We start from the raw sequence: 13,559 nt of genomic DNA on the forward strand, positions 1-13,559 counted from the left end.
CATCAATATAGACCAAAGTACAGAGGGTTAGGCTATGCTATTGTGCACCTACCTGATGCATCAGAAGGTGCGAGGCCCTTGCTAAATTCTGTGCACAGACTTTGAGATCTATGCTTTAGACTGTATCTAAACCTGCTCCAACATGGACTGACATTCTGGCCTACTTTCAGCCGATGCGACTTGTCTGTCGCTGAACAGTCGCTTTTTATGTATTCAGCACCTATGTATAATGTTGTAAAAATGCTCTAGAAGCTAAAGTCGCAGAAATGTCACACATATTTGGCCTGCAACTTTCTGTGCGACAAATTCAGACAGGAAAAATCAGTATAAATCCTTAGAAAATTATCCCCCAGTGTCTCCATCTGCTGGCGGTATTGAATAAGCATTGCTGCACTGATGGGGTATGCATTAGACGAAAAAAAAGAAGAAAAAGAAGAATAATACGCCCAGAAAAGAGGCGAAAAGGAGAAAAACGTAAAAAAACGTGAAAAAAAAGTAAGAGGAAGAGAAGGGAAAAAAAGGTGGAAATGGGTTTAAAAGTGATTTCGGCGGAGAAATATATATATATATATATATATATATATATATATATATATATATATACGCGCACACACACACATAGATATAAACGTATTCTCCGTTGAGATATTGCAGCCGCTGCTGTGTCCAGGCCCAGGAGCCTTAGCACTGTGCTGTGATGTCACTCAATACCACTGACATCACTAGGTGTAAACAACATCTCTCCTTTGCTGTGTATGTGACTATGGAGCTGTTTGGTGATGTCGTCTATTACGGCCTTCATAGAAGCAACAGGAGATTGTTGCATCCATCTAGAACCCTCAGAACTACAGTGCTATGATGTCACTCACTTCCACAGGCCTTGCAGAGTGTAAACAACAACAACCCAGCTTTGTTGTGTATGTAACCATAGGGATTTGTGATGTCACCTAGAACCTTCACAGCAGCGACAGCTTTATGAGGAGCATCAGCACTGCTCTGCCTGAGCAGAACCATCACCGCCATAGGTTGTCAAATAACCCGGATTTAACCCACACAGGTAAGTCCAATGGGGTGCAGGCATGTCCTCTATGCTTACAGCTTCCCGTGGGTGTTGGTTTGATACCGTTTGGGGACAGCCAAGGAGGCATCTGCAGGCAACAAAGGTAGGTGTGTGCTTGTGTGTGTGTTTCCTATGCAGATCCTAAGCCCAGTGTCACATGCAAGTAGGAGGAGTAAGAAGGGTTCCTGGCAAATCCGGGTTATGGATTGCATTTAAAAAGGCCCCGTGGGAGTGCAATGGGCCCCTGTCTTGCTGCTTAGCAATAATGGTATGGGTTTAGGTTCTGCTGTGTGTACTGGTGGTTGACTGCCCCCCAGCCCAGAGTGTGCATGGAAAATTGTCTGGCAGCCTCCCTGACAGCAAGCAGTGATAGTGCCCATGAAGGGGACCTTGTTGGGCCCGCCCCTTTCACGGTTATCGCTTCTCGGCCTTTTGGCTAAGATCAAGTGTAGTATCTGTTCTTATCAGTTTAATATCTGATACGTCCCCTATCTGGGGACCATATATTAAATGGATTTTTGAGAACGGGGGCCGATTTCGAAGCTTGCTTCCGTCGCCCTATGCATTGACCCGATATGGCAGTATCTTCGGGTACAGTGCACCACCCCCTTACAGGGTTAAAAAGAAAGATTCCTACTTTCATTGCTACCTGCTTGCTGGCTAGCCAGCTAGCCAGCCCTGTGGGCCTTGCTGCTGCTGCAGCCAAAAAACAAAAGGTGGTGCTGCTGCTGCTTCTGCTGCTTCTGCTTCTGCTTGTGTCTGGCCCCTGTTGGAGCGTCCAGGCACAGGACTTCTGCTGCTGCTGACTAAATGGCCTCCTTAATTGGATCATTTGAGTAGCCAGCACACCTGTGCAGGTAGGGCATGACATGATAGGCAGCTGCCTTGATAGCGGGTGGGTGCTGAATGTTCCTAATTGACAAAATAAGATTAATGCTTATGAAGAAATATAAAATCTCATCCCTTCCCCAATATCGCGCCACACCCCTACCCCTTAATTCCCTGGTTGAACTTGATGGACATATGTCTTTTTTCGACCGTACTAAGTATGTAACTATGTAACATAACATGGGGGGGGGGGGTCTCCTGGCTGTTCACACAGGTGTGTCATTGCTGTACATTGACCATGCATTGCTTCTGTGGTATTGCAAAGGCAAAGACAAATGCTTCCAGCCATCCATTGCACTAATGGATTGGTCATCAGCTGGCTGTCTATGTCCCGCATCAATATAGACCAAAGTACAGAGGGTTAGGCTATGCTATTGTGCACCTACCTGATGCATCAGAAGGTGCGAGGCCCTTGCTAAATTCTGTGCACAGACTTTGAGATCTATGCTTTAGACTGTATCTAAACCTGCTCCAACATGGACTGACATTCTGGCCTACTTTCAGCCGATGCGACTTGTCTGTCGCTGAACAGTCGCTTTTTATGTATTCAGCACCTATGTATAATGTTGTAAAAATGCTCTAGAAGCTAAAGTCGCAGAAATGTCACACATATTTGGCCTGCAACTTTCTGTGCGACAAATTCAGACAGGAAAAATCAGTATAAATCCTTAGAAAATTATCCCCCAGTGTCTCCATCTGCTGGCGGTATTGAATAAGCATTGCTGCACTGATGGGGTATGCATTAGACGAAAAAAAAGAAGAAAAAGAAGAATAATACGCCCAGAAAAGAGGCGAAAAGGAGAAAAACGTAAAAAAACGTGAAAAAAAAGTAAGAGGAAGAGAAGGGAAAAAAAGGTGGAAATGGGTTTAAAAGTGATTTCGGCGGAGGAATATATATATATATATATATATATATATATATATATATATATACGCGCACACACACACATAGATATAAACGTATTCTCCGTTGAGATATTGCAGCCGCTGCTGTGTCCAGGCCCAGGAGCCTTAGCACTGTGCTGTGATGTCACTCAATACCACTGACATCACTAGGTGTAAACAACATCTCTCCTTTGCTGTGTATGTGACTATGGAGCTGTTTGGTGATGTCGTCTATTACGGCCTTCATAGAAGCAACAGGAGATTGTTGCATCCATCTAGAACCCTCAGAACTACAGTGCTATGATGTCACTCACTTCCACAGGCCTTGCAGAGTGTAAACAACAACAACCCAGCTTTGTTGTGTATGTAACCATAGGGATTTGTGATGTCACCTAGAACCTTCACAGCAGCGACAGCTTTATGAGGAGCATCAGCACTGCTCTGCCTGAGCAGAACCATCACCGCCATAGGTTGTCAAATAACCCGGATTTAACCCACACAGGTAAGTCCAATGGGGTGCAGGCATGTCCTCTATGCTTACAGCTTCCCGTGGGTGTTGGTTTGATACCGTTTGGGGACAGCCAAGGAGGCATCTGCAGGCAACAAAGGTAGGTGTGTGCTTGTGTGTGTGTTTCCTATGCAGATCCTAAGCCCAGTGTCACATGCAAGTAGGAGGAGTAAGAAGGGTTCCTGGCAAATCCGGGTTATGGATTGCATTTAAAAAGGCCCCGTGGGAGTGCAATGGGCCCCTGTCTTGCTGCTTAGCAATAATGGTATGGGTTTAGGTTCTGCTGTGTGTACTGGTGGTTGACTGCCCCCCAGCCCAGAGTGTGCATGGAAAATTGTCTGGCAGCCTCCCTGACAGCAAGCAGTGATAGTGCCCATGAAGGGGACCTTGTTGGGCCCGCCCCTTTCACGGTTATCGCTTCTCGGCCTTTTGGCTAAGATCAAGTGTAGTATCTGTTCTTATCAGTTTAATATCTGATACGTCCCCTATCTGGGGACCATATATTAAATGGATTTTTGAGAACGGGGGCCGATTTCGAAGCTTGCTTCCGTCGCCCTATGCATTGACCCGATATGGCAGTATCTTCGGGTACAGTGCACCACCCCCTTACAGGGTTAAAAAGAAAGATTCCTACTTTCATTGCTACCTGCTTGCTGGCTAGCCAGCTAGCCAGCCCTGTGGGCCTTGCTGCTGCTGCAGCCAAAAAACAAAAGGTGGTGCTGCTGCTGCTTCTGCTGCTTCTGCTTCTGCTTGTGTCTGGCCCCTGTTGGAGCGTCCAGGCACAGGACTTCTGCTGCTGCTGACTAAATGGCCTCCTTAATTGGATCATTTGAGTAGCCAGCACACCTGTGCAGGTAGGGCATGACATGATAGGCAGCTGCCTTGATAGCGGGTGGGTGCTGAATGTTCCTAATTGACAAAATAAGATTAATGCTTATGAAGAAATATAAAATCTCATCCCTTCCCCAATATCGCGCCACACCCCTACCCCTTAATTCCCTGGTTGAACTTGATGGACATATGTCTTTTTTCGACCGTACTAAGTATGTAACTATGTAACATAACATGGGGGGGGGGGGGTCTCCTGGCTGTTCACACAGGTGTGTCATTGCTGTACATTGACCATGCATTGCTTCTGTGGTATTGCAAAGGCAAAGACAAATGCTTCCAGCCATCCATTGCACTAATGGATTGGTCATCAGCTGGCTGTCTATGTCCCGCATCAATATAGACCAAAGTACAGAGGGTTAGGCTATGCTATTGTGCACCTACCTGATGCATCAGAAGGTGCGAGGCCCTTGCTAAATTCTGTGCACAGACTTTGAGATCTATGCTTTAGACTGTATCTAAACCTGCTCCAACATGGACTGACATTCTGGCCTACTTTCAGCCGATGCGACTTGTCTGTCGCTGAACAGTCGCTTTTTATGTATTCAGCACCTATGTATAATGTTGTAAAAATGCTCTAGAAGCTAAAGTCGCAGAAATGTCACACATATTTGGCCTGCAACTTTCTGTGCGACAAATTCAGACAGGAAAAATCAGTATAAATCCTTAGAAAATTATCCCCCAGTGTCTCCATCTGCTGGCGGTATTGAATAAGCATTGCTGCACTGATGGGGTATGCATTAGACGAAAAAAAAGAAGAAAAAGAAGAATAATACGCCCAGAAAAGAGGCGAAAAGGAGAAAAACGTAAAAAAACGTGAAAAAAAAGTAAGAGGAAGAGAAGGGAAAAAAAGGTGGAAATGGGTTTAAAAGTGATTTCGGCGGAGAAATATATATATATATATATATATATATATATATATATATATACGCGCACACACACACATAGATATAAACGTATTCTCCGTTGAGATATTGCAGCCGCTGCTGTGTCCAGGCCCAGGAGCCTTAGCACTGTGCTGTGATGTCACTCAATACCACTGACATCACTAGGTGTAAACAACATCTCTCCTTTGCTGTGTATGTGACTATGGAGCTGTTTGGTGATGTCGTCTATTACGGCCTTCATAGAAGCAACAGGAGATTGTTGCATCCATCTAGAACCCTCAGAACTACAGTGCTATGATGTCACTCACTTCCACAGGCCTTGCAGAGTGTAAACAACAACAACCCAGCTTTGTTGTGTATGTAACCATAGGGATTTGTGATGTCACCTAGAACCTTCACAGCAGCGACAGCTTTATGAGGAGCATCAGCACTGCTCTGCCTGAGCAGAACCATCACCGCCATAGGTTGTCAAATAACCCGGATTTAACCCACACAGGTAAGTCCAATGGGGTGCAGGCATGTCCTCTATGCTTACAGCTTCCCGTGGGTGTTGGTTTGATACCGTTTGGGGACAGCCAAGGAGGCATCTGCAGGCAACAAAGGTAGGTGTGTGCTTGTGTGTGTGTTTCCTATGCAGATCCTAAGCCCAGTGTCACATGCAAGTAGGAGGAGTAAGAAGGGTTCCTGGCAAATCCGGGTTATGGATTGCATTTAAAAAGGCCCCGTGGGAGTGCAATGGGCCCCTGTCTTGCTGCTTAGCAATAATGGTATGGGTTTAGGTTCTGCTGTGTGTACTGGTGGTTGACTGCCCCCCAGCCCAGAGTGTGCATGGAAAATTGTCTGGCAGCCTCCCTGACAGCAAGCAGTGATAGTGCCCATGAAGGGGACCTTGTTGGGCCCGCCCCTTTCACGGTTATCGCTTCTCGGCCTTTTGGCTAAGATCAAGTGTAGTATCTGTTCTTATCAGTTTAATATCTGATACGTCCCCTATCTGGGGACCATATATTAAATGGATTTTTGAGAACGGGGGCCGATTTCGAAGCTTGCTTCCGTCGCCCTATGCATTGACCCGATATGGCAGTATCTTCAGGTACAATGCACCACCCCCTTACAGGGTTAAAAAGAAAGATTCCTACTTTCATTGCTACCTGCTTGCTGGCTAGCCAGCTAGCCAGCCCTGTGGGCCTTGCTGCTGCTGCAGCCAAAAAACAAAAGGTGCTGCTGCTGCTGCTTCTGCTGCTTCTGCTTCTGCTTGTGTCTGGCCCCTGTTGGAGCGTCCAGGCACAGGACTTCTGCTGCTGCTGACTAAATGGCCTCCTTAATTGGATCATTTGAGTAGCCAGCACACCTGTGCAGGTAGGGCATGACATGATAGGCAGCTGCCTTGATAGCGGGTGGGTGCTGAATGTTCCTAATTGACAAAATAAGATTAATGCTTATGAAGAAATATAAAATCTCATCCCTTCCCCAATATCGCGCCACACCCCTACCCCTTAATTCCCTGGTTGAACTTGATGGACATATGTCTTTTTTCGACCGTACTAAGTATGTAACTATGTAACATAACATGGGGGGGGGGGGGGTCTCCTGGCTGTTCACACAGGTGTGTCATTGCTGTACATTGACCATGCATTGCTTCTGTGGTATTGCAAAGGCAAAGACAAATGCTTCCAGCCATCCATTGCACTAATGGATTGGTCATCAGCTGGCTGTCTATGTCCCGCATCAATATAGACCAAAGTACAGAGGGTTAGGCTATGCTATTGTGCACCTACCTGATGCATCAGAAGGTGCGAGGCCCTTGCTAAATTCTGTGCACAGACTTTGAGATCTATGCTTTAGACTGTATCTAAACCTGCTCCAACATGGACTGACATTCTGGCCTACTTTCAGCCGATGCGACTTGTCTGTCGCTGAACAGTCGCTTTTTATGTATTCAGCACCTATGTATAATGTTGTAAAAATGCTCTAGAAGCTAAAGTCGCAGAAATGTCACACATATTTGGCCTGCAACTTTCTGTGCGACAAATTCAGACAGGAAAAATCAGTATAAATCCTTAGAAAATTATCCCCCAGTGTCTCCATCTGCTGGCGGTATTGAATAAGCATTGCTGCACTGATGGGGTATGCATTAGACGAAAAAAAAGAAGAAAAAGAAGAATAATACGCCCAGAAAAGAGGCGAAAAGGAGAAAAACGTAAAAAAACGTGAAAAAAAAGTAAGAGGAAGAGAAGGGAAAAAAAGGTGGAAATGGGTTTAAAAGTGATTTCGGCGGAGAAATATATATATATATATATATATATATATATATATATATATATATATATATATATATACGCGCACACACACACATAGATATAAACGTATTCTCCGTTGAGATATTGCAGCCGCTGCTGTGTCCAGGCCCAGGAGCCTTAGCACTGTGCTGTGATGTCACTCAATACCACTGACATCACTAGGTGTAAACAACATCTCTCCTTTGCTGTGTATGTGACTATGGAGCTGTTTGGTGATGTCGTCTATTACGGCCTTCATAGAAGCAACAGGAGATTGTTGCATCCATCTAGAACCCTCAGAACTACAGTGCTATGATGTCACTCACTTCCACAGGCCTTGCAGAGTGTAAACAACAACAACCCAGCTTTGTTGTGTATGTAACCATAGGGATTTGTGATGTCACCTAGAACCTTCACAGCAGCGACAGCTTTATGAGGAGCATCAGCACTGCTCTGCCTGAGCAGAACCATCACCGCCATAGGTTGTCAAATAACCCGGATTTAACCCACACAGGTAAGTCCAATGGGGTGCAGGCATGTCCTCTATGCTTACAGCTTCCCGTGGGTGTTGGTTTGATACCGTTTGGGGACAGCCAAGGAGGCATCTGCAGGCAACAAAGGTAGGTGTGTGCTTGTGTGTGTGTTTCCTATGCAGATCCTAAGCCCAGTGTCACATGCAAGTAGGAGGAGTAAGAAGGGTTCCTGGCAAATCCGGGTTATGGATTGCATTTAAAAAGGCCCCGTGGGAGTGCAATGGGCCCCTGTCTTGCTGCTTAGCAATAATGGTATGGGTTTAGGTTCTGCTGTGTGTACTGGTGGTTGACTGCCCCCCAGCCCAGAGTGTGCATGGAAAATTGTCTGGCAGCCTCCCTGACAGCAAGCAGTGATAGTGCCCATGAAGGGGACCTTGTTGGGCCCGCCCCTTTCACGGTTATCGCTTCTCGGCCTTTTGGCTAAGATCAAGTGTAGTATCTGTTCTTATCAGTTTAATATCTGATATGTCCCCTATCTGGGGACCATATATTAAATGGATTTTTGAGAACGGGGGCCGATTTCGAAGCTTGCTTCCGTCGCCCTATGCATTGACCCGATATGGCAGTATCTTCGGGTACAGTGCACCACCCCCTTACAGGGTTAAAAAGAAAGATTCCTACTTTCATTGCTACCTGCTTGCTGGCTAGCCAGCTAGCCAGCCCTGTGGGCCTTGCTGCTGCTGCAGCCAAAAAACAAAAGGTGGTGCTGCTGCTGCTTCTGCTGCTTCTGCTTCTGCTTGTGTCTGGCCCCTGTTGGAGCGTCCAGGCACAGGACTTCTGCTGCTACTGACTAAATGGCCTCCTTAATTGGATCATTTGAGTAGCCAGCACACCTGTGCAGGTAGGGCATGACATGATAGGCAGCTGCCTTGATAGCGGGTGGGTGCTGAATGTTCCTAATTGACAAAATAAGATTAATGCTTATGAAGAAATATAAAATCTCATCCCTTCCCCAATATCGCGCCACACCCCTACCCCTTAATTCCCTGGTTGAACTTGATGGACATATGTCTTTTTTCGACCGTACTAAGTATGTAACTATGTAACATAACATGGGGGGGGGGGGGGGTCTCCTGGCTGTTCACACAGGTGTGTCATTGCTGTACATTGACCATGCATTGCTTCTGTGGTATTGCAAAGGCAAAGACAAATGCTTCCAGCCATCCATTGCACTAATGGATTGGTCATCAGCTGGCTGTCTATGTCCCGCATCAATATAGACCAAAGTACAGAGGGTTAGGCTATGCTATTGTGCACCTACCTGATGCATCAGAAGGTGCGAGGCATAAAAATTCTGTGCACAGACTTTGAGATCTATGCTTTAGACTGTATCTAAACCTGCTCCAACATGGACTGACATTCTGGCCTACTTTCAGCCGATGCGACTTGTCTGTCGCTGAACAGTCGCTTTTTATGTATTCAGCACCTATGTATAATGTTGTAAAAATGCTCTAGAAGCTAAAGTCGCAGAAATGTCACACATATTTGGCCTGCAACTTTCTGTGCGACAAATTCAGACAGGAAAAATCAGTATAAATCCTTAGAAAATTATCCCCCAGTGTCTCCATCTGCTGGCGGTATTGAATAAGCATTGCTGCACTGATGGGGTATGCATTAGACGAAAAAAAAGAAGAAAAAGAAGAATAATACGCCCAGAAAAGAGGCGAAAAGGAGAAAAACGTAAAAAAACGTGAAAAAAAAGTAAGAGGAAGAGAAGGGAAAAAAAGGTGGAAATGGGTTTAAAAGTGATTTCGGCGGAGAAATATATATATATATATATATATATATATATATATATATATATATATATATATATATATACGCGCACACACACACATAGATATAAACGTATTCTCCGTTGAGATATTGCAGCCGCTGCTGTGTCCAGGCCCAGGAGCCTTAGCACTGTGCTGTGATGTCACTCAATACCACTGACATCACTAGGTGTAAACAACATCTCTCCTTTGCTGTGTATGTGACTATGGAGCTGTTTGGTGATGTCGTCTATTACGGCCTTCATAGAAGCAACAGGAAATTGTTGCATCCATCTAGAACCCTCAGAACTACAGTGCTATGATGTCACTCACTTCCACAGGCCTTGCAGAGTGTAAACAACAACAACCCAGCTTTGTTGTGTATGTAACCATAGGGATTTGTGATGTCACCTAGAACCTTCACAGCAGCGACAGCTTTATGAGGAGCATCAGCACTGCTCTGCCTGAGCAGAACCATCACCGCCATAGGTTGTCAAATAACCCGGATTTAACCCACACAGGTAAGTCCAATGGGGTGCAGGCATGTCCTCTATGCTTACAGCTTCCCGTGGGTGTTGGTTTGATACCGTTTGGGGACAGCCAAGGAGGCATCTGCAGGCAACAAAGGTAGGTGTGTGCTTGTGTGTGTGTTTCCTATGCAGATCCTAAGCCCAGTGTCACATGCAAGTAGGAGGAGTAAGAAGGGTTCCTGGCAAATCCGGGTTATGGATTGCATTTAAAAAGGCCCCGTGGGAGTGCAATGGGCCCCTGTCTTGCTGCTTAGCAATAATGGTATGGGTTTAGGTTCTGCTGTGTGTACTGGTGGTTGACTGCCCCCCAGCCCAGAGTGTGCATGGAAAATTGTCTGGCAGCCTCCCTGACAGCAAGCAGTGATAGTGCCCATGAAGGGGACCTTGTTGGGCCCGCCCCTTTCACGGTTATCGCTTCTCGGCCTTTTGGCTAAGATCAAGTGTAGTATCTGTTCTTATCAGTTTAATATCTGATATGTCCCCTATCTGGGGACCATATATTAAATGGATTTTTGAGAACGGGGGCCGATTTCGAAGCTTGCTTCCGTCGCCCTATGCATTGACCCGATATGGCAGTATCTTCGGGTACAGTGCACCACCCCCTTACAGGGTTAAAAAGAAAGATTCCTACTTTCATTGCTACCTGCTTGCTGGCTAGCCAGCTAGCCAGCCCTGTGGGCCTTGCTGCTGCTGCAGCCAAAAAACAAAAGGTGGTGCTGCTGCTGCTTCTGCTGCTTCTGCTTCTGCTTGTGTCTGGCCCCTGTTGGAGCGTCCAGGCACAGGACTTCTGCTGCTACTGACTAAATGGCCTCCTTAATTGGATCATTTGAGTAGCCAGCACACCTGTGCAGGTAGGGCATGACATGATAGGCAGCTGCCTTGATAGCGGGTGGGTGCTGAATGTTCCTAATTGACAAAATAAGATTAATGCTTATGAAGAAATATAAAATCTCATCCCTTCCCCAATATCGCGCCACACCCCTACCCCTTAATTCCCTGGTTGAACTTGATGGACATATGTCTTTTTTCGACCGTACTAAGTATGTAACTATGTAACATAACATGGGGGGGGGGGGGTCTCCTGGCTGTTCACACAGGTGTGTCATTGCTGTACATTGACCATGCATTGCTTCTGTGGTATTGCAAAGGCAAAGACAAATGCTTCCAGCCATCCATTGCACTAATGGATTGGTCATCAGCTGGCTGTCTATGTCCCGCATCAATATAGACCAAAGTACAGAGGGTTAGGCTATGCTATTGTGCACCTACCTGATGCATCAGAAGGTGCGAGGCATAAAAATTCTGTGCACAGACTTTGAGATCTATGCTTTAGACTGTATCTAAACCTGCTCCAACATGGACTGACATTCTGGCCTACTTTCAGCCGATGCGACTTGTCTGTCGCTGAACAGTCGCTTTTTATGTATTCAGCACCTATGTATAATGTTGTAAAAATGCTCTAGAAGCTAAAGTCGCAGAAATGTCACACATATTTGGCCTGCAACTTTCTGTGCGACAAATTCAGACAGGAAAAATCAGTATAAATCCTTAGAAAATTATCCCCCAGTGTCTCCATCTGCTGGCGGTATTGAATAAGCATTGCTGCACTGATGGGGTATGCATTAGACGAAAAAAAAGAAGAAAAAGAAGAATAATACGCCCAGAAAAGAGGCGAAAAGGAGAAAATTGTAAAAAAACGTGAAAAAAAAGTAAGAGGAAGAGAAGGGAAAAAAAGGTGGAAATGGGTTTAAAAGTGATTTCGGCGGAGAAATATATATATATATATATATATATATATATATATATATATATATATATATATATATATACGCGCACACACACACATAGATATAAACGTATTCTCCGTTGAGATATTGCAGCCGCTGCTGTGTCCAGGCCCAGGAGCCTTAGCACTGTGCTGTGATGTCACTCAATACCACTGACATCACTAGGTGTAAACAACATCTCTCCTTTGCTGTGTATGTGACTATGGAGCTGTTTGGTGATGTCGTCTATTACGGCCTTCATAGAAGCAACAGGAAATTGTTGCATCCATCTAGAACCCTCAGAACTACAGTGCTATGATGTCACTCACTTCCACAGGCCTTGCAGAGTGTAAACAACAACAACCCAGCTTTGTTGTGTATGTAACCATAGGGATTTGTGATGTCACCTAGAACCTTCACAGCAGCGACAGCTTTATGAGGAGCATCAGCACTGCTCTGCCTGAGCAGAACCATCACCGCCATAGGTTGTCAAATAACCCGGATTTAACCCACACAGGTAAGTCCAATGGGGTGCAGGCATGTCCTCTATGCTTACAGCTTCCCGTGGGTGTTGGTTTGATACCGTTTGGGGACAGCCAAGGAGGCATCTGCAGGCAACAAAGGTAGGTGTGTGCTTGTGTGTGTGTTTCCTATGCAGATCCTAAGCCCAGTGTCACATGCAAGTAGGAGGAGTAAGAAGGGTTCCTGGCAAATCCGGGTTATGGATTGCATTTAAAAAGGCCCCGTGGGAGTGCAATGGGCCCCTGTCTTGCTGCTTAGCAATAATGGTATGGGTTTAGGTTCTGCTGTGTGTACTGGTGGTTGACTGCCCCCCAGCCCAGAGTGTGCATGGAAAATTGTCTGGCAGCCTCCCTGACAGCAAGCAGTGATAGTGCCCATGAAGGGGACCTTGTTGGGCCCGCCCCTTTCACGGTTATCGCTTCTCGGCCTTTTGGCTAAGATCAAGTGTAGTATCTGTTCTTATCAGTTTAATATCTGATACGTCCCCTATCTGGGGACCATATATTAAATGGATTTTTGAGAACGGGGGCCGATTTCGAAGCTTGCTTCCGTCGCCCTATGCATTGACCCGATATGGCAGTATCTTCGGGTACAGTGCACCACCCCCTTACAGGGTTAAAAAGAAAGATTCCTACTTTCATTGCTACCTGCTTGCTGGCTAGCCAGCTAGCCAGCCCTGTGGGCCTTGCTGCTGCTGCAGCCAAAAAACAAAAGGTGGTGCTGCTGCTGCTTCTGCTGCTTCTGCTTCTGCTTGTGTCTGGCCCCTGTTGGAGCGTCCAGGCACAGGACTTCTGCTGCTGCTGACTAAATGGCCTCCTTAATTGGATCATTTGAGTAGCCAGCACACCTGTGCAGGTAGGGCATGACATGATAGGCAGCTGCCTTGATAGCGGGTGGGTGCTGAATGTTCCTAATTGACAAAATAAGATTAATGCTTATGAAGAAATATAAAATCTCATCCCTTCCCCAATATCGCGCCACACCCCTACCCCTTAATTCCCTGGTTGAACTTGATGGACATATGTCTTTTTTCGACCGTACTAACTATGTAACTATGTAACA

General features: G+C 45.9%; 6 non-coding genes across 6 annotated transcripts; all 6 read left to right on the top strand.

Moving 5' to 3' along the window:
• Nucleotides 1-1,476: 1,476 nt before the first annotated feature.
• Nucleotides 1,477-1,667, top strand: LOC130350493 (U2 spliceosomal RNA). The gene has a single exon (XR_008887588.1). It is a non-coding gene; the product is annotated as a U2 spliceosomal RNA (small nuclear RNA).
• A 2,087-nt stretch (nucleotides 1,668-3,754) lies between these two features.
• On the top strand, nucleotides 3,755-3,945 carry LOC130350506 (U2 spliceosomal RNA). Its single transcript, XR_008887599.1, has one exon. It is a non-coding gene; the product is annotated as a U2 spliceosomal RNA (small nuclear RNA).
• A 2,086-nt stretch (nucleotides 3,946-6,031) lies between these two features.
• On the top strand, nucleotides 6,032-6,222 carry LOC130350455 (U2 spliceosomal RNA). The gene has a single exon (XR_008887554.1). It is a non-coding gene; the product is annotated as a U2 spliceosomal RNA (small nuclear RNA).
• A 2,103-nt stretch (nucleotides 6,223-8,325) lies between these two features.
• LOC130350446 (U2 spliceosomal RNA) lies at nucleotides 8,326-8,516 on the top strand. The gene has a single exon (XR_008887546.1). It is a non-coding gene; the product is annotated as a U2 spliceosomal RNA (small nuclear RNA).
• Nucleotides 8,517-10,619: 2,103 nt separating this feature from the next.
• Nucleotides 10,620-10,810, top strand: LOC130350468 (U2 spliceosomal RNA). The gene has a single exon (XR_008887566.1). It is a non-coding gene; the product is annotated as a U2 spliceosomal RNA (small nuclear RNA).
• A 2,101-nt stretch (nucleotides 10,811-12,911) lies between these two features.
• LOC130350453 (U2 spliceosomal RNA) lies at nucleotides 12,912-13,102 on the top strand. Its single transcript, XR_008887552.1, has one exon. It is a non-coding gene; the product is annotated as a U2 spliceosomal RNA (small nuclear RNA).
• Nucleotides 13,103-13,559: the final 457 nt, after the last annotated feature.

The sequence above is a fragment of the Hyla sarda genome, unplaced genomic scaffold (genome assembly GCF_029499605.1).
Source record: "Hyla sarda isolate aHylSar1 unplaced genomic scaffold, aHylSar1.hap1 scaffold_946, whole genome shotgun sequence".
In the NCBI taxonomy this organism is placed as follows: Eukaryota; Metazoa; Chordata; class Amphibia; order Anura; family Hylidae; genus Hyla; species Hyla sarda.